General features: G+C 50.3%; 2 long non-coding RNA genes across 3 annotated transcripts; one reads left to right on the top strand and one right to left on the bottom strand.

The window, feature by feature from the left end:
- The first annotated feature begins 30 nt into the window (after window positions 1-30).
- LOC123606068 lies at window positions 31-16,833 on the top strand. Of its 2 annotated transcripts, none has more exons than XR_006716076.1 (4): window positions 31-158; window positions 9,309-9,414; window positions 10,321-10,416; window positions 13,023-13,637. It is a non-coding gene; the product is annotated as an uncharacterized LOC123606068 (long non-coding RNA). The 2 variants fall into 2 exon arrangements; XR_006716075.1 differs by lacking the exon at window positions 13,023-13,637 and adding an exon at window positions 16,327-16,833 and having other exon boundaries at window positions 32-158.
- On the bottom strand, window positions 13,780-22,625 carry LOC123606072. Its single transcript, XR_006716080.1, has 3 exons — window positions 22,595-22,625; window positions 22,358-22,363; window positions 13,780-14,649 (listed from the first exon to the last, which is right to left on the bottom strand). It is a non-coding gene; the product is annotated as an uncharacterized LOC123606072 (long non-coding RNA).
- Window positions 22,626-24,083: the final 1,458 nt, after the last annotated feature.

A 24,083-nucleotide genomic window follows, 5' to 3' on the forward strand; every position in this document is an offset into this window, starting at 1 on the left:
GGGGTTCTTTTTCTGTTGGGAGGCTGAAGGTGACTGTTGGGGGCCATCTTGCTTTCCTAACAGAAAAGCCCAGCTGAGAATGACACCAGCACAGAGGAAAGTAAGCAAGGCCACGAGGTCGGGAAAGATGATTGCTACTGATGTCATCAAGCACCCAGGTACGGCCTTGCCTAGAACTGTCTGCCCTTAGCCTTCTTAGGTACATAAATTATTCTCTCCTGCCTCATTTGATTGCTTGTTTAGGCCGCTTTGGTTTTTCTGTCACTCAGTGGCTATCAAAAAACAACAACAACAACAACAACAACAACAACTCCAATTGCTCCTTGAAGTTGTCTAAATGGAGCATCCTGGAATTGTGACAGTATGGATTTAGGCTAGGTTCAAGGGGGACTTTGACATAACAGTGCAAAACTCCACAGTCTAACCTGGAGATCCAAATGGATTCAAACCGTATCTGTTGGCGGCCTGCCATAGGCTGGGCCAGTCACATTACCCAAATTAATCCTCATAGGACCGACCCTGTTAAGGTAGCAACTGATGACCCCATTTTAGAGGACGTGGCGGAGGCTCAGAGAAAGGAGGTGACAGGGCTATAGCTTGGAAGTGTGGAGCCCAGATTGCACACCCGGATTCTGCTGTGTGCAGCCTGAGAAGCCTCATGGTATGGCCTGTCCGTGTGTCAGGGCACCCGGCCCCACGCCTGGCATTCTGTGGGTGCCTGAGACTTGGTAACTGTCATGTGCCTGTTACAAGACTCAAAAAAGCAATGGGACCTTCTTTCCCCAGCACTAACACACCTTCCCAGTTCCCCGAGGACTAGAATCCCTCTCTGTCCCTTGCTTTCCTTGGCAGAGTCCTGCTCATGTGACAACAGGGCAGTCCCTCATTCACAGCCGGCATTGGGAGCTGCTACAAGGGAGGCCAAGAGCCTTCACCCCTCCACCATGCCTGGGACATCTCTTTCCTTGGAGCCTTGGGGAACTGACGCCCGACTTGCACACCCGAGGTCTTTTCCAGAACATGCCAAGAGTCTCACTCGGTTTGGAATGGGATGTATCCATCACTGCACTTTCCATGTCTCACTCGTGCACTCCTTTCTGTGCACTGTGGCCTCCCGTGCCTGCCATAGGAGAGGCCAAGCTGACAAGAAATCAACAGCTTAGCACTTGAAGGGACACACGAGGCAAGAGCTGACAGCTGGAAAGCTCTATTTAGAGAAGACCTCACGCTTTACACTGAAGAGGCTGTCGAAGCCCTCGGGGTCCGGAAGCAGTGCTTGGGCCAAAGTGAACTGGAAGGCTTCATGATGGCTGGAGGCTCTGGCCATGATGGGGGAGGAGAGGGTGTGGTGAGGTCCTTGGGGTGACCCGAAGGCCCACGGCATGCAGGCTCAGGTTGGCCAGAGAGGAAAAGGCAGAGGCTTGTCCCAGAGGTGTTCACAGACCAAACATGAATGGGCCAACCAGACAGACAGAGCACCATAGCTCATGGGTGTAGAGTACAGGGACAGGGGCAGAGATCCAAGTCTGCTGGGGAACTAGTTAAGAACAGAGAAATTTTAACCGACACTAGAAGGCTGTATCAGTTGGATGTGTTTGGCTGAAGCGACAGAAAACCCTACCAAGAGTGGCTTAAACTATGAAGGCATCTAACATTGAATGTTTAATGACGATGTGAGAGATGGGAGGTCCAGAGGTGGTCTGGTGGCTCACAATGTCATCAGTGACCCAGGTGCCGCCTGCCTCTCCGTTCTACCGTTAACAGAATATTGGTGTCACTGGTTCACGGTTGCCGTGTGGCTGTCTCCACTCTGACCATCACATCTGCACAGTTAGCACTCAAGTGGGAAGCAAGGGGGTACCTTCATGAACCCTGCTCACCTCTTCTCAGGAAGGAGAATCTCTCACAGAAGCCCCCAAAGACTTCCTCTAATACCTCATTGGCCAGAACTGGGTCCCAAGCCCCTTCCCCAGCCAGTCACCAGCTGCAGGAAAAGTGGTTGCCGTGACTGGCTTGGACCAACCCTGATTCCTCCAAGTGGAGCATCCACAGGAAGAAGGCAGGGCGGGCTGGACAAAGGTTACTATGTGAGCATCTGACACCATCCAGCTCTAAGGGACAAGTGGATAAGGGAGCTGAGGGCTCAAAGCACAGGGGATGGAGAGCAGAAGGAATGGCACAGAGGTGCAGAGGTGTGGGGACAGCTTGGGTGCTCAGGATTACTGCTGGTTCATTACCATGGGAACACAGCACAGGTGGGAAAGGTGGGCAGGCCCTCATTTTCCAGTTTAGGCCTGGAGTGGGGCAGGCCTTAGGCTATGGGGAGCTCCTAGGAGATGCTGAGCATGAGAGTGAGTGCGGGAGCAGAGGGGAAATTGCAGTTTTGTACGGGCACTTTAGGAACAGAGTAGAGCCATTCTGTGACAGCCAATAATGTCGCTAATAAAACTCTGGTGGCCTCTATTCAAACGGATGATTATAATTGACAAGAGAGAGCAAACACGACCTTAACTCGTGCATTTGGTAGTGGCAGCTACCTGTTTCTGGATATTAGAACGCACACCCTCAGCCTGGTCCTTTAGACAGCTACTGTGTCACATCTGCAACCCTGGGGCCCCCACCAGTCCCACCCGCCCTCAGCCTGGCTTCCAGCCGGAGGCCCCAGGGGGCCTGAAATGACTCGGTGCCTGGTGTTGTCATGTACACGGGATGCCCCCAGCTCGAGGGTGGGGCTGACTGTGTCCCACTCTCCAGAAAAGACAGCAGAGGCTGGAAGTGAGTGGGGGCTTGCTGTGAGGTGTGGGGTAGGGTGTGACCCCAGAGCCTCTGCCTTTCCCCATCCACCGTGCTATGTATGACTTCAGGACTTCAGGAAGTTTGCTTATTGGCTAAACAAACCAAAGGGGGGCTCAGAACTCCTGCTCACTCCAGCGCTCCACCAGGGGGGTGCAGAGGATGGGAAGGGAAAGGACATGGGGAGGGGAGGGAGGAGGGCTCTGCTCTGTGCCATGCTCACCCATGCAGAGGGGCACACATGTGACCCCATAAACGTGTCATCCATCCGTTATGCCCTGGGGCCCTCCAAGGCAAGGAAGACCTATCCACAAGGTCTATCCACCAAGAAGACCTAACAATTGTAAAGATTTATGCTCCAAATGTAGGAGGACCCAAATATATAAGTCAATTAATCACAAACATAAAGAAACTCATTGATAATAATACCATCATAGTAGGGGACTTCAACACCCCACTTACAACAATGGACAGATCATCTAAACAGAAAATCAAGAAGTAAACAATGGCTTTGAATGACACACTGGACCAGATGGACTTCACAGATATATTCAGAAAATTAAATCCTAAAGCAACACGGGGTGCCTGGGTGGCTCAGTCAGTTATGCGTCCGACTTCGGCTCAGGTCATGATCTCGTGGTCCGTGAGTTCAAGCCCCACGTCGGGCTCTGTGCTGACAGCTCAGAGCCTGGAGCCTGCTTCAGATTCTGTGTCTCCGTCTCTCTCTAATCCTCCCCCATTCATGCTCTGTCTCTCTCTGTCTCAAAAATAAAGAAACGTTAAAAAAAATTTAAATCCTAAAGCAACGGAATATACATTCCTCTCCAGTGCGCTCAGAATTTGCTCCAGAATAGATCATGTACCGGGACACAAATAAATCCTCAACAAACACAAAAATATCGAGATCATAACATGGATAGTTTCAGACCACAATGCTGGGAAACTCAAAATCAACCACACGAAAAAAATGTGGAAAGATAACAAATACTTGGAGACTAAAGAACATCCTACTAAAGAATGATTGGGCTAACCAAGAAGTTGAAGAGGAAATTTAAAAGTACATGGAGGCCAATGAAAATAACACCACAGCCCAAAACCTCTGGGACACAGCAAAGGCGGTCATAAGAGGGAAGGATATAGCAATCCAGGCCTCTGACAGGAGGAAAGGTCTCAGATACACAACCTAACCTTACACCTTGAAGAGCTGGAAAAAGGACAGCAAGGAAAACCCAACACCAGCAGAAGACAGGAAATAATAAAGATTAGAGCAGAAATCGATGCTATCGAAACCAAAAAACAAAACAAAACAAAACAAAACAAAAACCCAGTAGAACAGATCAATGAAACCAGAAGCTGGTTCTTTGAAAGCATTAACACAATTGATAAACCACTAGCCAGTTTGACCAAAAAGAAAAAGGAAAGGACCCAAATAAATAAAATCAGGAATGAAACAGGAGAGATCATAACCAACACAACAGAAATAAAAACAATAAGAGATTATTATGAACAATTATACGCCAATAAAATGGGCACTCTTGAAGAAATGGACAAATTCCTAGAAACATATAAATACCAAATCTGAAACAGGAAGAAATAGAAAATTTGAACAGACCCATAACCAGTAAAGAAATCTAAATAGTAATCAAAAATCTCCCCCAAAACAAGAGTCCAGGGCCAGATGGCTTTCCAGAGGAATTCTACCAAACAATTAAGGAAGAGTTAACACTTATTCTCTTGAAGCTGTTACAAAAAAATAGGGGAGTGGAAGGAAAACTTCCAAACCCTTTCTAGGAAGCCAGCATTACCTGGATTCCAAAACCAGACAGAGACCCCACTAAAAAGGAGAACTATAGACCAATTTCCCTGCTGAACATGGATGCAAAAGTCCTCAACAAGGTATTAGCCAACAGGACCCAACAATACATTAAAAAAATTATTTGCCACGACCAAGTGGGATTTATACCTGGGATGCAGGGCTGGTTCAATATCTGCAAACAATAGATAGGATTCATCACATCAATAAAAGAAAGGGCAAGAACCACATGATCCTCTCAATAGATGCAGAGAAAGCATTTGACAGCATCCTTTCTTGATAAAAACCATCAAGAGGGTAGGGATAGAAGGATCACACCTTGAGATCATAAAAGCCATATATGAAAGACCCAATGCTAATATCATCCTCAATGGGGAAACACTGAGAGCTTTCCCCCTAAGGTCAGGATCACGGCAGGGATGTGCACTCTCACCATTGTTGTTCCACATAGTATTGAGAGTCTTAGTCTCAGCAATCAGACCACACAAAGAAATAAAAGGTATCCAAATCAGCCAGGAGGAGGTCAAACTTTCACTCTTTGCAGATGACGTGATACTCTATATGGAAAACCCAAAAGATTCCATCAAAAAACTGCTAGAACTGACCCATGAGTTCAGCAAAGTCACAGGGTATAAAATGAATGCACAGAAATCAGTTGCATTCCTATACACCAACAATGAAGCAACAGAAAGAGAAATCAAGGAATCGATCCCATTTACAACTGCACCAAAGACCATGAAACACCTAGGGATAAATCTAACCAAAGAGGTGAAAAATCTATACACTGAAAACTATAGAAAGCTTATGAAAGAATTTGAAGAAGGCACAAAGAAATGGAAAAATATTCCATGGTTCTGGATAGGAAGAACAAATATTGCTAAAATGTCAATGCTATCCAAAGCAATCTACATAGTCAATGCAATCCCTATCAAAATAACACCAGCATTCTTCCTAGAGCTAGAACAAAGAACCTTAAAATTTGTATGGAACCAGAAAAGACCCTGAAGAGCCAAAGCAATCTTGAAAAAGAAAACCAAAGCGGGAGGCATCACAATCCCAGACTTCAAACTGTATTACAAAGCTGTAATCATCAAGACAGTATGGAACTGGCACAAAAACAGACACTCAGATCAATGGAACACAATAGAGAACCCAGAAATGGACCCACAAATGTATGGCCAACTAATCTTTGACAAAGCAGGAAAGAATACCCAATGGAACAAAAACAGTCTCTCCAGCAAGTGGTGCTGGGAAAACTGGACAGCGACATGCAGAAAAATGAACCTGGACCACTTTCTTACACCATACACAAAACTAAACTCAAAATGGATGAAAGACCTAAACATAAGACAGGAAGCCATCAAAATCCTCCAGGAGCAACCAGGCAAAAATCTCTTTAATCTTGGCCACAGCAGCTTCGTACTCAGCACGTCTCTGGAGGCAAGGAAACAAAAAGCAAAAATGAACTACTGCGGCCTCATCAAAAGGAAAATTCTGCACAGCGAAGGAAACAATCGGCAAGACTTAAAGGTAACCAACAGAATGCGAGAAGATATTTACAAATGACATATCAGATAAAGGGTTAGTATCCAAAACCTATAAAGAACTTATCCAACTCAACACCCAAAAATCAAACAATCCAGTGAAGAAATGGGCAAAAGACATGAATAGACACTTCTCCAAAGAAGACATCCAGATGGCCAACCGACACATGAAAAAATGCTCAACGTCACTCATCATCAGGGGAATACAAATCAAAACCACAATGAGAGAACACCTCATACCTGTCAGAATGGCTAACCTTAACAACTCAGGCAACGACAGATGTTGGCGAGGATGCGGAGAAAGAGGATCTCTTTTGCATTGTTGGTGGCAATGCAAGTTGGTGCAGCCACTCTGGAAAACAGTATGGAGGTTCCTCAAAAAATTAAAAATAGAACTACCCTACAACCCAGCCATTGCACTACTAGATATTTATCCAAGGGATACAGGTATGCTGTTCTGAAGGGACACATGCACGCCAATGTTTACAGCAGCACCGTCGACAATAGCCAATGTACAGAAAGAGCCCAAATGTCCATCTTTGGATGAACGGATAAAGATGTGGTATATACATACAATGGAGTATTACTCAGCAATCAAAAAGAATGCAATCTTGCCCTTTGCAACTACGTGGATGGAACTAGAGGGTATTATGCTAAGTGAAGTTAGTCAGAGAAAGCCAAATTCCTTTAACTTCACTCCTATGAGGACTTTCAGATGCAAAACAGAGGGAAGGGAAGCAAAAATAATATAAATACAGGGAGAGAGACAAAACATAAGAGACTCTTACACCTGGAGAACAAACAGAGGGTTACTGGAGGGGTTGTGGGAGGGGGGATGGGCTAAATGTGTAAGGGGCATTAAGGAATCGATATTGTTGCACTATATGCTAACTAACTTGCATATAAAGTCAAGAAAATAAATATAAACAAAAAAAGAAGATCCAGACGCTTGGGGGACATTCCCTCCGGGCCGCTCTCTTCTGGGGCTGAGCTGGAGCCATCCTGTGGACAGAGATTGTGTCCCCAGACCTCCACAGTCCCCACTGCTCCCTAAGCTCCCCCTGCCTCTCCAGACTCGGCCCCTGGAGTCATCTGAGTTTGCTCTCCTCCCTGCTGCCTCATGGAGCTTCACTTCCTCATCTGGGCATGAGCCACAGCCATGTCAGCCTGCCCCAGTCCCTGGCCAGGGGTGTCAATGGGCTGAGAAGGTAGCCCTCAAGGCCGGCCCTGCAGAGGCAGCTGAGAAGGGGAGGAGGTGGGCCAGGAGTTGGGAACAAGAGCTCTGGGAAGTGTCCCCAAGGTATGCCACGGCTTCTGACTTCCCAAGATCCACCCTAACAGTCCCTCATACGGCCCTCCATCAGGCATTTGCAGACCCCAGCCAGCGGGTGTCTGTGGTCCCAAGGTCAACACTGAGGGCACACAGCAGCAGACGTCCGGCCCAACACTCCAGTTCTGGCATGTATAGCTCATGTATGGCACATGTGCTCATGTATAGCACAGCATCCTGTGAGGTGGCTGTGGCCAGGCCCACTTGCAGGGAGACAAGGGGCTTGCCCGAGGTCATGCACATTAATAGGGGTTAGAACCTCAGTCTGCCAGTCTATAAAGCTGCCTCTCAAAGAGCAGACCATGTCCCCAGGAGACTGGTCATCAGGCAGTTACAATCAGGTGATTTGAGTATAGATGGGGTGAGTGTGTCAGGGTGGGGGGTGGGCAGTGGGCAGGCAGGGTCGGAAGAGCAGAGTCCTGAAGGGGGAGGGGCTTTGCTAGGTGCTGAGGACTCAGCTTGTGCAAAGGCCCAGGGGTGGGATGCAATGGGGGCGACAGGGCTCGCATGCTAAGGCAGGAGCAGCGGGGTGGGACAGAAGGTGACGCTGGGTGCACTCGCCCCCATGTGTGGAAGCTCCCAGATTCCCCCCTCCTCCCGGCTCCACCCACGTCCTGGCAGCCCTGTCTCCACGTCTCCATCTGTCTCCTGCCCCGAGGCCCGGCCCCCTAGCCGTCTCCTCAGCGTCCTGAGCTTCCACACTGTCCTGTCTTGGCTCAGACACAACAGATGGATTCCCGCCCTTGAAGTGATAATTAGTTTCTCATTACCGAGAGGTACCATCCTGACATGTCCTCAAAGTTTAAAATAAATTAAAATTGGAAAAAAAAAATCCAGACTGTTAATGGTGTAAATGAGCACGGAAGTAAGAGAAGGTCCCTCGGCTCCTATTAATGATGGAGCCCTTCTGGTCCTAGAGAGAGGGAGGAGGTGGGCTTGACCCACAGGTGGCCTGTGTCTATTCAGTATTCTATCTATCGTCACATTTTTCTCAGCCTGTTTCTGCATCTGGCCCAGAGCCCTTAGAGAGCTCACGGACTGGAGAGGAACCAGGGTGATCACAGCCCTGTGCCGGAGGGGGTCTCGGTGAGGCCAGAGGGGGCTGTGGAAGGCGGTGGGAATCAAGAAGGGCTTCGAGGAGGAGGGTCTCCCAGGATGAGCCATCATCTGGCCACAGGGAAGCAATGGGAATACATGATGATGAGTAAGTGAATGAACGAATGAACGAATGAACAAATGGGTGCCCATCCAACAGAGAGCAAGGAGGAGCAGCCAGCCCAGGCCCGGGTGGAAACGCGAGGCACCCTGAGTGGGAGGGCTGTAGTGTGATAACTGCCACACACCTGTCCTTATGGCCCTCTCGCTGCCACACCTAGCCTGAGCCGGCTGCATGGGAGCCCTGCTCTGTCCTCTGCTCCCGGACACTGCTCATCATTCCTAGCAACATCCCCCAGGGTGGCCTCAGTATCCCCACGTGTACTTGTACCTGCCCCCTGGGGGCTGGCTGAGTTCAACAGAGTGATAACGCAGACTCAGGCTAATTAGCTAGAAAGGTGAAACCAAGGAGTACCGAAGGCACAAAATACAGACTCGAGACAAAGCTAAGATTCCACACTAATAATTAAGACACGGGCGTCCCGCTGTGCCTCAGGGCCTTTGCACTTGCTCTTCTCGCAACCTGGAACTCTGCCCAGTGCATCACTTGCTCCCGAAACACCTTTAGGAACTGTGTCCAACATCCTTCCTGATTTTATTTTTCTCCACTCTATACGCCGCCACCTGACTTGGCGTACACGTCACTTCTTTTTTTTTTCGTCTCTCCCACTAGACCGTTGGCTACATGAGAATGGAGACCCCTGCTGGCTTGAGCCACCGCTGTGCCCTGGTGTCTGGAACCAGCCTGGCATAAGAGGGCCTCAGTGAATGTGCCCCGGGTGAGTGAATGTTGTAGACCACAAACCAGAATGTCCTGGGTAGTGCTGAGGGCTGTTTATTCACCCTTTATTGACCCCCTACGTGTGCCTGGCACCGACCTAGGCGTAGACCCAGCAATGAATGAGACAAAACAAACAAACAAACAAACAAACAAACAAACAAACAACCCCCAGATACCTCTGTGCCCTGCTCCTGAGGCAAAGACACTGTGGAGGGCAGACAGTGAGCACACTGTGTTAGAAGGGGCATGCGCGGCAGAGGAAAGGCAGGAGTCAGGAGGCTCAGAAGTGCCAGGGTGGGGCTGGAGGAGGCTGGGGGCCAGCCACGGCTGGGGCGTGGGGGAACAATCATGGGAGGAGAGATTGCACAGGACCTGGTGCCCTTGTGCATGAGGACTCTTCCTCCGGATGGGGGAGCCGTGCCTGGGTGCTTGAGCAGGGGTGCAGCCCTGAATGCCCCGAAGGGATGAAGTTGGTAATGGCAAGGGAGACTAGGGGTGGGGGGCGCTGTGACTGGGGGTTGGGTAGGCGGGGATGGTTCCTCCGAGAAGGTGACATGTAAGATGAGGCCGGTGTGCATGCGTCTGTCTGCCTGACAGGTCGCGTGCCGAGTCACTTTGACTTGACCTCTCTGGCTTGTCACCACCCCCTCCCGCCCCCAGGAAGAATCCTCCTTCTAGGGGCCCACTCGCCAAATAGAAACGACCAATGCAGAGCCCACACCCCCCCACCTCCTTTCAGGCTGTCAGACTCTCCGACTCCGGGCCACTGTCTACCTGGAGTAATCACCCCCGGGCCAGGTACCAGATCATTCGGGACAGCCCCCACCCAGGCCCCAGGGTCCTGAAATTATCCACACTAGCCAATCCTAAGCGTGTCACCTGCCTTGCTTGTTCCCTCCTGCAGAAACCACAAGTAAGGCGCCTGTCACAATTGTCCCTCCTCCTGGGGTTTCTTCACGTGGCCCTGCACGGTGTGGCGTGCCCCTTTCTCCTGGGAACCGTGAGTAACAAACTCTTCTCAAAGGCATCGTCTCCTGATCTGTAGGCCTTACTGAACCTCAGATTTTCTCTAGATACACTTTATTTGAAAGCAGCACTACCAGACCCTTTGCAGACAATTAAGAGTAACAAACAAATGGACTGTATACGTTGTCATGACATCTTCAGCAAAGTTAATGTTATTAGAAGTCCTTCCCCCCATAAAATGGCAGGTTCCGTAAGAGCGGAGGGCGTATAGGAAATGACCCTGAGCAGACCAGGCACCTGCGAAGTCCTCGGTATCTGTCTCCCCAGACTGAGAGCTCAGGCCCAGTCGTCCCCAAGTCCCGGGCTCCACCTTCCTACCGTGCTTGCTGTTTGGTCGGTTTGTCAAATTCAGCTTTTAAGCTTGTCAGCTTCGCAGGGAACTTGTCAGCTCCAAACTCATCTTTCGAGCAATAATCAAGTTACACCGTGCGCGAGACGGCCCGTTCCCGGAGTTATTTAATTAGAATCCGCAGCTATTAGCGGGGCGAGAGTCAGCACAGCCTATTTCAAAGCCAGCTACCTCTCTGGCGGAGGGTGGGAATGCACGGTGTGGGAGGGAAGAGGATGAAGTCCCTGAAGATACGAGGTAGACTCCTTACGTTGGGAGCGTGGAGCCTCTTGCATTTCCAGGGAAGTCCCTGGAGAGGGGAGGGCTAGAGCCGAGCTTGGCTGTTCACCCCACGGAAGGAAGGGCTGAGAATTTCGGAGCGCTGCGGTTCTGGGAGCAGCCTGGCCCAAAGGAAGCACACGGAAAAGTCTGCCCCAAGACTGCTGTCCTGGTTACGACAAGGTTCAGCTGCTGTCACGGAGGTGCCCCGCATGAGTTTGCATCTCTCTCCGGCTCGGTCTACAGGCAGACGGTCCAGGGCTGGCCTGGCAGGGCTGCCCCAGGAAGCTCCTCTCCCCAAAGCCCTGTCATCCCAGAGGAGCCGCCCTGGGGCCAGGGTGGGAGTTTGCGTTCCCAGCAGCAGGACAGGGAGAGAAGCACAAAGGGCCTGGTTCTCTGCTAGGAGACACCCCAGAAGGACAAATCGCTTCCCGTCCCATCCAGGGGGGAGAGTCTGGTCACTCAACCGGCCCTGCCGCAGAGGATGCCAGGAACCCTAGGGTCTTGGGCGGCCAGACCAAAGTCCGGTGTCTGGTTACTCCGAGTAGTGGATAATGCCACCGGGAGCCACACGGACACGTCTGCCACATCCCCTTTAATGTCCTCTCTCGGCACTGACCGCTCTCTACCCTGAGTTCATGTTTTACGAGAGACTGTTCATCACATAAGCTGCATGAAGTAATTTCATAATTCAGGAAGCAGGTGAGAACCCACCAGGGGTGTCAAATCGCTGAGGGACGCGATGACTGTCTCTGAAGCTCCCCACCCAGAGCCCACTGTGCACCTGCAGCCAAAGGTGTCTTGTGTTGCGGAAGTCGTCACGTTGGTCCCCACTCTTTAGAACATGAAGACTGTCCCCAAGAACCCGCTTGGACTAAGGAGACCAGAGGCAGCCAGGGGCCCTGAGCTCACAGGAGAAAGTCTCATTGGTGGAGCATCCCGTGCTCCCAGTAGACTGCTTCCCAGGCCCTGAGCTAGGGGACATTCAAGTTTGGGGATGCAGAGCAAAATGCACTAGTGGGCGTGGTCCTGGAAATAAGGGGTGCTGCTCCAAACGCCCACCCCTGCCTGCCTCCCCCCACCTCTGTCCTGTATGTGTACAGCTTCCTTTGGTGTGAAAACCCTCCAGGTTCCTGTGGGGGGGGGGGATCCCTCCCCATGCGGGATATGGAAAAGCTAGATTCCTGCATTACAGTGGAGACTCAGCTGCAACGTTTGGGACCCCTAAGCTACTTTGGGGGCCCACCCCCACACCATTTCCACTCCCACACAGGCTGGTTCTCAGGACTTTGTTACCCTGTTGTGAAGTCTTGGTCATAAGCAACATAGGCCACGGGACCTAAATGTTCCCCTTGGCCCTTCTGAAAATGTGGGGCAATGTTAGTGTAGGAAGGTAGGATACAATCTCTACATTGCTTTCTTTTTTTTTTTTTTTTAATTTTTTTAATGTTTATTTATTTTTGAGAGACAGAGAGAGACAGAGCATGAGCATGGGAGGGGCAGAGAGAGGGGGAGAGACAGAATCCGAAGCAGGCTCCAGGGTCCGAGCTGTCAGCACAGAGCCCGACGCGGGGCTCGAACCCACAAACTGCAAGGTCACGACCTGAGCTAAATTGGGACACTTAAACAACTGAGCCACCCAGGCGCCCCACAATCTCTACATTTCTGTAAAAAAAATTTGTTTTAACATTTCTTTATTTTTGAGAGAGACAGAGACAGAGTGAGAGCTGGGGAGGGGCAGAGAGAGAGGGAGACACAGGATCTGAAGCAGGCTCCGGGCTCCGAGCCATCAGCGCAGGGCCCGACGAGGAACTCGGACCCAGGAACTGCAAGATTGTGACCTGAGCCGAAGTCGCCCACTCACCGACTGAGCCACCCAGGCGCCTCCACAGTCTGCATTTCTGCCCTGCAATACTCCCACGACAAGTCCCTTAGGTGAGTTTTCCATTTAGTTGTTCTGGTGAATTCCCTAGGACTACATCACTCCACACTCCTCCGACCGGGACATGCACGGCCCCAATTCTGTGCGGCGAGGATGCAAACAGAGTATCTGTGATACACCTTCCTGCGGCATCGACTTCATTACAAGATTTGGAATAACGGCCTCCCTCCTCCCCATACAAAAAACACAAGAGCAGGGGAGGAGAGAGATGCCTCAGGAAAAGCAGCCAGTCTCTAAAGCTCCACCCAGCTGGCGACAGAAGGACAGACCCGCAGCTCGGGTGGCCTCTCCTCTTGTAGGCCGCGGACACGAGATACCCTCTTGATGGGAATCCACTGCAGAGAACTCTGAGGGGTGTGCACATTCCCGTTGTCCGCGGGACCGTATCTGCTTGCCCGGGCCACCGTGTCCACACGGTGCACCCACGTTGCATCACACACACCCGCGTGGGTTTGGGTCCGACTCCTGGCCAGTGTCCCGCACCTGTCCCGGGGCTTCCTGGAGCTCAGCATCTTTCGCTGCACTTAAAATGCAGGGACGGGGAACCTGGGTGGGCCTCCATCCCTCAGCATCCCACACGTGGTTTTGCTCAGGTCGTGATCTCACAGTTTTGTGAGTTGGAGCCCCACATCGGGCTCTGAGCTGATAGCACAGAGGCTGCTTGGGTTCTCTCTCTGCCCCTCCAGCACTCGCACTGTCCCTCTCTTTCAAACAAGTATTTATTGAAGTTGCTTTAAACTTCGAAAATGAAACAAAACAAAACAAAATAAAATGGAGGCATGGAGCCGTGGCTCTCTCATTTGGGTTTTATTTTATTGTTTTGAAAACTCTTTTTTTTCAATCGTATGCAGTTTCTACACAGCGGTTTTCTGGCTCTAGGGACGTGCTCCCTGGCTCCCAGCGTTCGCCGTGCGTGTCTGCGTCTGTGGTGAATGGGTCACACCTGGCCGGGCTAATGGTTCTCATGATGCTGGTTCCTACAGAAGTCAAAAGGCTCCGCTTTGAGAATATGCTGGAGCTGCAGAAGGCTGGAATGAGGCTCCAGGAGAGGGCTGGGCTCTAGGCTGGTGGGAGACTGCCTGGACGTTTTGCCTTCTGCTCTGTCATTACCTGAGGCAGCCGGGGGGTCCTCGGTGTCATGGCCTGGCTCCACATAAGGACTGAGTCCTTCCTCCTGCCCTATATTTTCCCATCGGTCCTTCATAACGGCTTTGAACTCTGCTCTCTTGCTTGGGTGGACGCTCATCAATTTCCTCCAAAGGGTTTCTCATTTGAGGGTCGCAAATACTAGAACATAGTTGCATTCCCCGCTCGGTATTTGTCCTGGCGCCTCCCAGAAGACCCCCCCGCCCCAGATGGCTGGAACTTGGATTGGGGAAGGGCTGTGGCTCCTGGAGTCAACAAAAAGGAAGGGCCTCACCATGATGGTGTGGCCCTCCACCTTGTGCTTCCTACAACTCCAAATCCAGCAGGTCACTATCCCACCGACACTCCTCCAGCCTGTGAAGCTGTTCTGGATCTGGTCCCACCCGTCGCCCTGGCCAATCTCCTGTGCCATGTCCCCGGGCTTCCTGGAGCTCAGCATCGTTCCCTGCACTTAAAACGCAGGGACGGGGCTCCTGGGTGGGCCTCAGTGGCTCAAGCGTCCCACTCTTGGTCTTGCTCAGGTCGCCATCTCACAGTTTTGTGAGCTGGAGCCCCGCGTCGGGCTCCGAGCTGATAGCACAGAGTAGACTTGGGATTCTCCCTCTGTCCCTCCCCCACTCACACTGTCCCTCTCTAAGTACATATTCATTTAAGTTTTTTGAAACGGTATCCCTTCCCACGTGCTATGTGTTCAGGGGTGTATATTTCTTCTCTTGACGCGGGCACTCGCCCAATGGGACAGGATCCCATCCTTGGTGTTATCTCTGGGGCTCTTTTTAGGAGTTGGGGGGAGAGGGGAGACCCAGGAAATGGGAATTGACCTAAGCAGGGGCTGGCATGGCTGGCTGCCCAGCCTTCTACCCAGATCCATTCCTGGCATTAGAACTTCTGTTCCCAGGGAAGTGGTCTCCTCTGCCCCCCCCGGGCCCCACTGTGCGACGCTGTGTCTGTATATTGTATACAAAGGTACTTGTCTTTTCACTTTGTAAACTACAATGGGCATGGATTAAACCAATATAAACAGATAAAAAGAATAATCAAATACAATAAAACCCAGGTAAAGTGAAAGAACAAAATAAAGACACGGACTGTGGCTCAGCTGCTTCCTTCGGTGCAGCTTCCTGTCTTCCTTCAGTGTAGGTTTCAAATGGTGTTATTTGATGATATTTATTAAGGTCAAAGGGGTATGATTTTATTCCCTTTTTTAGGTGTCACATAGCAAAACGCTGTTACTAAGAATCTGAATAACCTTCGTACCGGTCCCTTTTGGCTCGTGTTGCCAAATCGGGATCCTGGGGTCATTGTCCATGGCTCACAGTATTCACTACTGGCGGTGGACCTTGTTCCCATGACAGAGGCTGGGCCCCGTCGGTTCCCTCTGGGGCTCAGCTTAGTGCTGGGGATGTTGCTGCCGGATGATGTGCCCGAGCTCCAGTGGAGGGGGGGGGGCGGGGCGGGGCTGAACTGGAGCTGGAGGAGAAGGCTCCAGGGCTCCGCTAGGGGGCTGGGCTCCCTTTGGGGATCCTGGACTCTAGGCTGGCTGGGAGACTGTCTGGCATTTTTTCCTTGTGCTCTGTCTCCTGGTGCCCTTCGGGCCTCGGCTTCTCTTTGAAGAGTTCGGCAGGTATAGCGGGCTCGCCGGCAGTCTTTTGTCCTGCCACTGACCTGTTGTACCTCCTGGTTTGGGGAAGGACTGTGGCTATGGGAGTCGGCAAAACGGGAGGGCCTTACCATGATGGTGTGCCCTGTGATGAGGGAGCATAAGGTAGGCTGAGGGCAAAATACAGGCCGGTACTGCACCCCTCCCGCCCCCCTGGTTGGAATATGTTTGATAACCCCAGACAGTCCTGGCTACCCAAGAAGAAAGGAAAGGGGTTTAAGTGCTTGCCATGGTGATGTGTGGAAAGTAAGGCCAGTGGAAAATAAATCCCCTTACTGCCTACAGCCTGTTGACAAGTCCTTGAAACAGGCAGAGTGGCCTCCCTGTGGGAGCTCAGCTGCCCCGAGGATGACATTTTGGTGGGGGACAAAAGAGAACCTTAGCTTCACATGATCCCAACCTCGAGGATCCTCGAGGATCCTTCCTTCGAGGAAGTCTGCTTCCTTTCTCTCAAGTCCCCCAAGATAGAAGCTGGCAATCATCCTGCAAGCTTCTACTTTTCTCTTTTCCTCCTTCACTCTCATTTCAGGGGCTTTTCGGGGAGTGTGGTCTTACTGGAACACTCTCCTGTCGATTGAGCAGGCTGCCACCCTCTAGCCCCGGCCACTCTGTGGGGAGGAGAGCGCCTGCCCTTTGGCTGCAAGGGCAGCCCTGGCCGGGATGGTAATGAGATCCAGAAACTTGATGTCCTGTCTTCACTCCTGTCCTTAGACAACGTTGTCTGCGTAGGGCACGGGACAGCCACCTAAGCCACGAAGCCTAAGACTCCCAAGTGAGGTTTCCTCGTCAGGGGTCTAAGGTGATCCCCTCCACAACTCTGGACTAGCCACCTCTGGCCCAACAGCTCCACTGGGAGACGGCGGGAACCAGTACCTGAGTGAATTAAAACCCAACTGGGGACCGTTCCCTAGGGGAGTTGCTTGTGAAGACTCTATGGGTGGGACTGTCACTTGGACCATGATGGATTTCCACCTGTGCCGCTTTCTGTCAATGTCCTCTACTAACTACTACTGACATTACAAAACTGGGCAATTGATTCCCCCTTGTGAAACTTTTCTAGTGTTTCCGTGGGTTACAAACGGCAGGTTCTTCAAGAACCTGGAGCCTGGCCTCTGTGGCATGCTTTTCAAAGACCAGGGACTCAGGACATGACCATCAGGGCCCTTTTCAGGCACGGCCTTTGGGGTAAGGTATTTCGGTCCATTCGCCAGGCACCCGTCTGCAGTCTAGAATGCAACGGGGAAGTGGGGGATGGTAGCATCCCTCCTTCAGGAGCCCTCAGTCGGCCAGTTGGCGGTCATGGAGATTTTATTCGAGGGACGCCTCGGGGAGCGATGACACCAGGAAGCTCTGACATACCGTGTGCATGGGGTGCCACCCAGGAGTCGGGGGCATGGTCAGCGGCAACGGAGCCTCTCTCTCTTTCCTTTCGACTTTTCTCTCTGGGAGGAGTATGGGGGCTTCTCCTCAGTCTCCAAAGATTCTCCCTTGGGATGAGGTACCAACCTCCAGGCCTTTATGGCTACCCGGACCCTGGGGCCCCTCGGGGAACGTGCTCAGAAACCAGGTCAGGAAACTCCCTCCTGATATACCGGATGATAATTGTCTCAACAGGTCTCCTTCCTCCTAAGAGAACCCAGGTTAAGGGAGGAAACACAGGCCATCCCTGACAAAGGGGACGCGGACTCTTTCTCTCTGTTCCTCCTCCTACTAGATGTGAGGGCTTCTCCCTCATTATTTCCCGGCTTCACAGCTATGATTAGAGCCACGTGTGCTTAGTCTTCCTTGGGACGGGGACTTGAAGGAATATTCCCGAGCAGCTGCTAAAACTCCATTTGTTTTCCCCTCTTCTCTGGCCTGACCCAGATCGCCCATTTCCACTTTGGAGGAACAGAAAACATGGCATCTGTGCCTCTGACAGAGCTGATGAGGTTGGAACCAGGAAATTGTCCTTGTCTGCCTTCTGCTGGCACCTCACCTCTTCTGCCTTCCCCTCCCCCTCCTCCTGTTTCTGCACCACCTTGGGTGTGGCCTGAGTACCTGGTTCCTATCCCATCCTCAGTGCCTCGGGCACCGCCGGCTCCTTCTCCTACCCTCCAGGTCAAGGAGCCCAGAGCACCCCTGGGACCACCCGCCCCAGATCCCCCCCGCCCCCCACTGGCATACCGGGAGAACAAACGGATTTTCTTTTTTTAAGTGGACGCAGGTGAAACAATCCAGTGTTGAAACTCACCTAAGTTTGGCGGACCTGTCTTTAGACTTATCAGCATTAAATAGAAAACGTTTTTTCTACCAAGGTTTACCAAAGGTCAGAGAAGCTCATTTTATCTCGGTTGCAATTTGTTAGCACAAAGATGACTTAAAATAATGGTTAGTTGTGCCTGGTTCAAAGTTGTCACAGGTTAAGATAGCTTTCAAAGTCTTTGCTAACATGAAACTTTAAGGTTTCGTTGTTGCTGTGTTGTTTTTTTTTTTTTTTTTAACATTTATGCATTTTTGAAAGAGAGCAAACGGGGGAGGGCTAGAGAGAGAGGGAGACACAGAGTCCGAAGCAGGCTCCAGGCTCCGAGCTGTCAGCACAGAGCCTGACGTGAGGCTCGAACTCACAGACCGGGAGGTCAAGCCCTGAGTAGAAGTCCGATGCTCAACCCACTGAGCCACCCAGGCGCCTCAGTAACCTGAAACTTTAAAGTTTTCTTTAAATGTCTCAGGCGCCTCAGTAACCTGAAACTTTAAAGTTGTCTTTCTGCATGACAAAGGAGATGAAGTTCATTGGACATCTAGTTTTTTTTTTTTTTTTTTTTTTCCCAAATAGGACCGAGTGCTCAAGCATTGATTCCTAAACATAAGGTTTGTCTGTTTTGGAAACAAGGTTCTTTTTCTCAGTTGTCTGCCAGGAGAACCAAAGCTTTCTAAAGCTTTCTAAAGCTTTCTAAAGATCAGGTCTTTGATGACCTCAAGTGAAAACGTGTCCTTGGTAAAGGAGCTAGGCTTTGCTAACAGCTCTACGATGCTACACGTTTGCCTGTTGGATCTCTCATTGCCACCTTCAACCTTGGTTGAATAAATAAAGTTGTAAGGTTTGTAATGACCTGCAATCCTATTTGGGACAGGCTTCATAACCTTCTAAGGTTTTAGCAGACTTTCCCAAGATTTCAATTGTAAATGAAGTCTTTCTGACCAGGTAGGCCTTTTCATTTGGTATGTTAAGTTACTCAGAAAAGCTCTATCAAATGATGGTAAACCTTGGGCTGTACTGCACGGGTAAATGTTGCAACTACCCCCACTCTACACGCGATTCCTAAAGTTTTCAGTGTTTTGGCATAAGGTCGTCACTTGATAGTCTGATTATTGAAGTGTTATGTGTCGCAGAAATAACTGAGTTTCCTCGTCAGCTGCATCCTTAAGGACCTCTCGATTCGGAAAAAGGGCTCTGTGGACAAACACGGGTATTTGATGTCTTTAAGATGAACATGAAAACGGGTAAGAATGTCCAGAATTCAGAATTAAAAAGCCGCAATCAAACTGAACAAGAGTTGGGAACGTGGGACTGAACGAACTGAGGAAGATCAGAGTTTTGGGACTCTTGTCAGAGACACTGCTGGTTCTCCGATGTTTGCTCTTTCTGGTGAAGGAAACTTCCTCTTAAGATAGCTATGATCTACGGAAATGTCATCAAGCATTCCTTTGTGAGCAGAAGCGTTTATCTTTTCTCTCTACCTAAACCCTCTGACATTCACACCCTCCCAGTGAGTATCCTTTCTCTCGTGACAATCGTACTCATTTGCGTAAGTCCTTGGAACGGGACACCATTGGAAATACTGGTTATTTTTACCAAGGCTTTGACTGGGACGTCCTATTTGAGAGCCATGCACAGACTCAGAGGTGTGAGCGTGTAGCTCCAAGGGACCAAGGTTGACTTTGGGAAACATGGAGCCATACAGCCCCTTGGAAATGTTGACCCGATACCTTGCTTCCAGAGTTCCCAGTAGCCTCCCCAGGTGAGTCAAGAATGTCACTTCCTGGCAGGTGCAGGAACCTCAGGATATCTCGGGGACCTCGTGAAGAGGAATTTGCCCAATTCCACAGATATTGCAGGCCTGTCTGACAGAAGTAACTGGCTTGGCTTCTGGCCCGGAGAGGCTACAAAAAGTTCAGTCTGGAGATTCCTGATAAAAGGTTCTGGCAGAGCAGACTTGAAAAGATCCTTATGATCCATCACTATTCTTGCTGAACTTATGGAAACAATTGGGCCAAGGTTGTTAAAGCTGGACTTGTCCTACGAGTGAATTAGTCTCGATTTGGCCATCTCTGGAAATGAGGGTTTTTACAGAGACAAACTATGTTTCAAGAACGTATCGTTAGGGATGGTAAATCCTAGTTATGATTGTCTTTAGAAGTTTGTTGTTTGCCTAAGCTAGACAACTCGAGGTAAACTTTGTCACAGTAGCACAGGTATGGACAATCTTCTTGCTTGTTATTCTGCGGGAATAATAACCCCATGGGTATATGATTTGAACGACTGGAAGATGGGATGGATTCACCTATCAATAGACAAAGAGGCTAGTGGTTTATTCATCCTCCACTTGAGGCTGGGTTAATTCATAAATCTCTAAGCATGCAAACATGTCCCTCCTAAACCTGATCTGACAGTTACTAGAAACCTACCCCATAGAAACCCAAAAGACCTGGTTTATTCAAAGGATGGAAAGTCGAATACAACAGGGGATTTGACTCCAAAATAAAAGGGCTGCAGTCAAGTTACAGGGGCGTTCTTCACGGGCTCCCGTATCTAAATGAAACCTGTACCCCCTTTCGCAGGAAATCCATGAGCACACGAATGTGCCTCCTTCTTCCTGTGAACTTGTTCACACCTCTTATGATGATGGCAACTTTCTTTTTCATTCTCTTTCCCCAAGTTCTACTAACAAGTCCTTCTTACAACGGGCCATTCAAAAGGACCACCACAGACATGTGAGGTACAAACCAGAAAGACCAACCTCATTCCTGCTGCCTCTTCCCACTCTCCTCTGAGGATGCTTTCCGCCCAACATCTAACATCTCACTGGCAGCACTGGGAAACACTAAGTTTGTGATTTGCTCTAACCAGTCACCCCTGTTTTTCTCGGTTCCAGAAGAGTACCTCTGATTAATTAGCTGATTGCTTACTGAACCAAACAGAGTCTACAGGATGGCTGTACCTACATCACTTGTTACACAGTTAAGGACTTAAATGACTCTCAACATACCATTATAGTGTTAAATACGAACATAACTCGAATGCAGAAAACAGTTCTACAAAATAGAACGGCATATGTGCTAACTGCTGCAGAAGGTGTAACTTATACTCTCATCAAAACAAAATGCTGTGTGTACATTCCAGATGACCACAGAAACATTTCTGGATTTCTCACTGACATGAGTACTCCAACTCGGCGCTTTAAACAATCCCTTTCCTGTAATGATTGGTTAAACTCCCGGACTGGAGGAGGTGCGTCAGCTACCAAAGGACTTCCATTTGGGCTGATCTTTCTAGTGGTTCTCATTCTGTTCTGCTTTTTCTCCCATGTCTCTCTGCCTGGTACCAAGACTCCATCACTGCAATCACTTCAAGCCAACACACGATCCTTTTTACTCAAGGAGGTTCATACACATTGCCCACGGGGATTCAGCTGCCTCTGCCTTTTATAACTCCCCTCTATGTTCCCTGACTGACCCATATTGACCGAGATAGGTAGGGACAACTCTACGCCCTTGCTCAGCAGGAAGAAGCTACAGAAGATGAGACCTTCCGCCTGCAGCAACCCTAAAGATTCCAGGGTCAAAACTGCTCAGGGGGCAGGGGGATATGATGAGGGAGCATAAGGCAGGCTCAGGGCAAAATCCAGGCTGGCACCGTCCCTCCCAGGTGGAATGTGTGTGTTAGTCCTTGGACACTCCTGGCTCCCCAAGAACAAAGGAAAGGGGTTTAAATGCTTGCCGTGGTCATGTGGGAAACTAAGGCAAATGAAAACTTAAATTCCCTTACTGCCTGCAGCCCATTGACAAGTCCATGAAACAGGCAGAGTGACCTCCCTCTAGGAGCTCAGCTGCCTGACAGGATGACATTTTGGTGGGGGCAAAAGAGAACCTTAGCTTCACATGATCCCAACCTCGAGGACCCTGCAAATCTACTTCATCTCAACCCCCGCAACATATATGCTGGCAATCATCCTCCACGCTTATGGCCTGCCCAGATCCATCTAAAGGGTCTCATGGCTGAGGTTTCATTAAACGGCAAGAAATGGCGTTTTCCTGGCAACAGCTAGCCCCTCAAGGTCCTGGAAGCTTGAGTCCTAGAGTAAGTCTCCAAGGAATTCTGGCCTCTCCCTAACCCCCTCCCAACCTGAGGGTATATAATGAGCTACCCGTCACGACGCCAGTGCAGCTCTCCCTGCCCATGGGACCTGTCCCCGTGCTTTAATAAAATCACCTTTTTGCACCAAAGACTTCTTCACGAATTCTTCCTTGGCCATCGGCTCCAGACCCACGAACCCCCCATCACTCCAAAACTTCACCACCTCCACCTTGTGCTTCCTACAACTCCAAATCCAGCAGGTCACCATCCCACCGACACTCCTCCAGCCTGTGAAGCTGTTCTGGATCTGGTCCCACCCATCGCCCTGGCCAATCTCCTGTGCCATGTCCCCGGGCCTCCTGGAGCTCAGCATCGTTCCCTGCACTTAAAACGCAGGGACGGGGCTCCTGGGTGGGCCTCAGTGGCTCAAGCGTCCCACTCTTGGTCTTGCTCAGGTCACCATCTGTTTTGTGAGCTGGAGCCCCGCGTCGGGCTCCGAGCTGATAGCACAGAGTAGACTTGGGATTCTCTCTCTGTCCCTCCCCCACTCGCACTGTCCCTTCTGTTTCAAAACAAACATTTAAGTCCCTTTAAAGTTAAAAAACAAAATAAAATAAAGGCACGGACATGTGGCTCTCTTATGGCTCTCATTTATTTGCATTTTCTTTGGGTTCTACTTTGTTGTTCTTTTTGAACAAAGTTTTGAATTTATCCAGAGGTTTGAGGACCTGATTTTTTGGCTCTAGGGACATCCTCCCTGGCTGCCTGTATTCACTGCTGGTGTCGGAGTTTGTGGCTGGTGAGTTGCATCTGGGCCCGCTAATCGTGGTCCCTATGCTGGTCCCTTCGGAGGTCAGACTACTCCGCTCTGAGGACAGGCCTGTGCTGGAACAGGTCGCGATGGAGCTCCAGCAGCGGACCGCGGTTGGTGTGCAGATCGTGGGCTGGATAGTGGTCAACGTGTACCACATGTTTTCACTCTCCAGGGACATGAAAATCAAAGCATTGTGCTCCCTGTTGTCGAGATTTCGTTCCGCTTCCCAGAAGACTTCCCCCTCAAACGGCTCAAACCCGGTGGCCAAGCAGTACCAAACCACCCCCAGGCTCCAAGCGTTTGCGGAAGGGGTGTCCTCCCTTTGCTGCAGGAAGAGTCGCGGGGCAGAATAAGGGGGGCTGTCCCAGAAAGTGTGGAGTTTGTAGCCAGCAAACTGGATGCTCAGTCCAACCCCCGTGTGTTTTACCTTCAGCTTCTTCCCAAAAAGCAGTGTCTCCAGCTTCTGATACCCGCCGATCATACCTTGTTGGTGGCAGTACTCCACAACCGATAACAGCTGGCAGAATTTGTCTGGAACCTCCTCCGTCACTTGGCCACGGTGCGGAAAATCCTCACACAGGTTGTCTCTGCGTACATATTTTGAAAGGAGGACTAACGTTTCCTTGGTGTTGATCACCTCGAGTGACTTGACAATACTTGGGTGACTTGAGGTCTTCATATTCTGGGCTTCACGACAAAGTCCCTGGAGGCCAGCGGGGTCCTTCTGGGTTTTCCTGATGAACTTCACATCAGACTGCTTCCCGGTTAGGATGTGCGGGGCCAGCTTCATCGTGGGGACGCTGCCGTCACTGGTGGTCTCGGGGAGCTCGTAAATACAGATGTCCTCCTCACCAGCGGTAATGGCCTTACGCCCCTGAAGCATGGTGACCTACTAACTATACTAACGCTAAATAATGCTAACTACCCGGACTATGCTAACCAACAATACCAACCTACAAAATTTGCCAATACTAACAATACTATGCTTATGAACTAAACTAACAATATGAACTATACTAACAATATGAACTATACTAACAATATGAACTATACTAACTGTACTAAAACGCTAACACAAAAAAAACAAATGAAAAACACACACGCGCACACACTCACACACACACACACACACACA

Source organism: Leopardus geoffroyi, chromosome A2 (assembly GCF_018350155.1).
Source record: "Leopardus geoffroyi isolate Oge1 chromosome A2, O.geoffroyi_Oge1_pat1.0, whole genome shotgun sequence".
Taxonomy (NCBI): Eukaryota; Metazoa; Chordata; class Mammalia; order Carnivora; family Felidae; genus Leopardus; species Leopardus geoffroyi.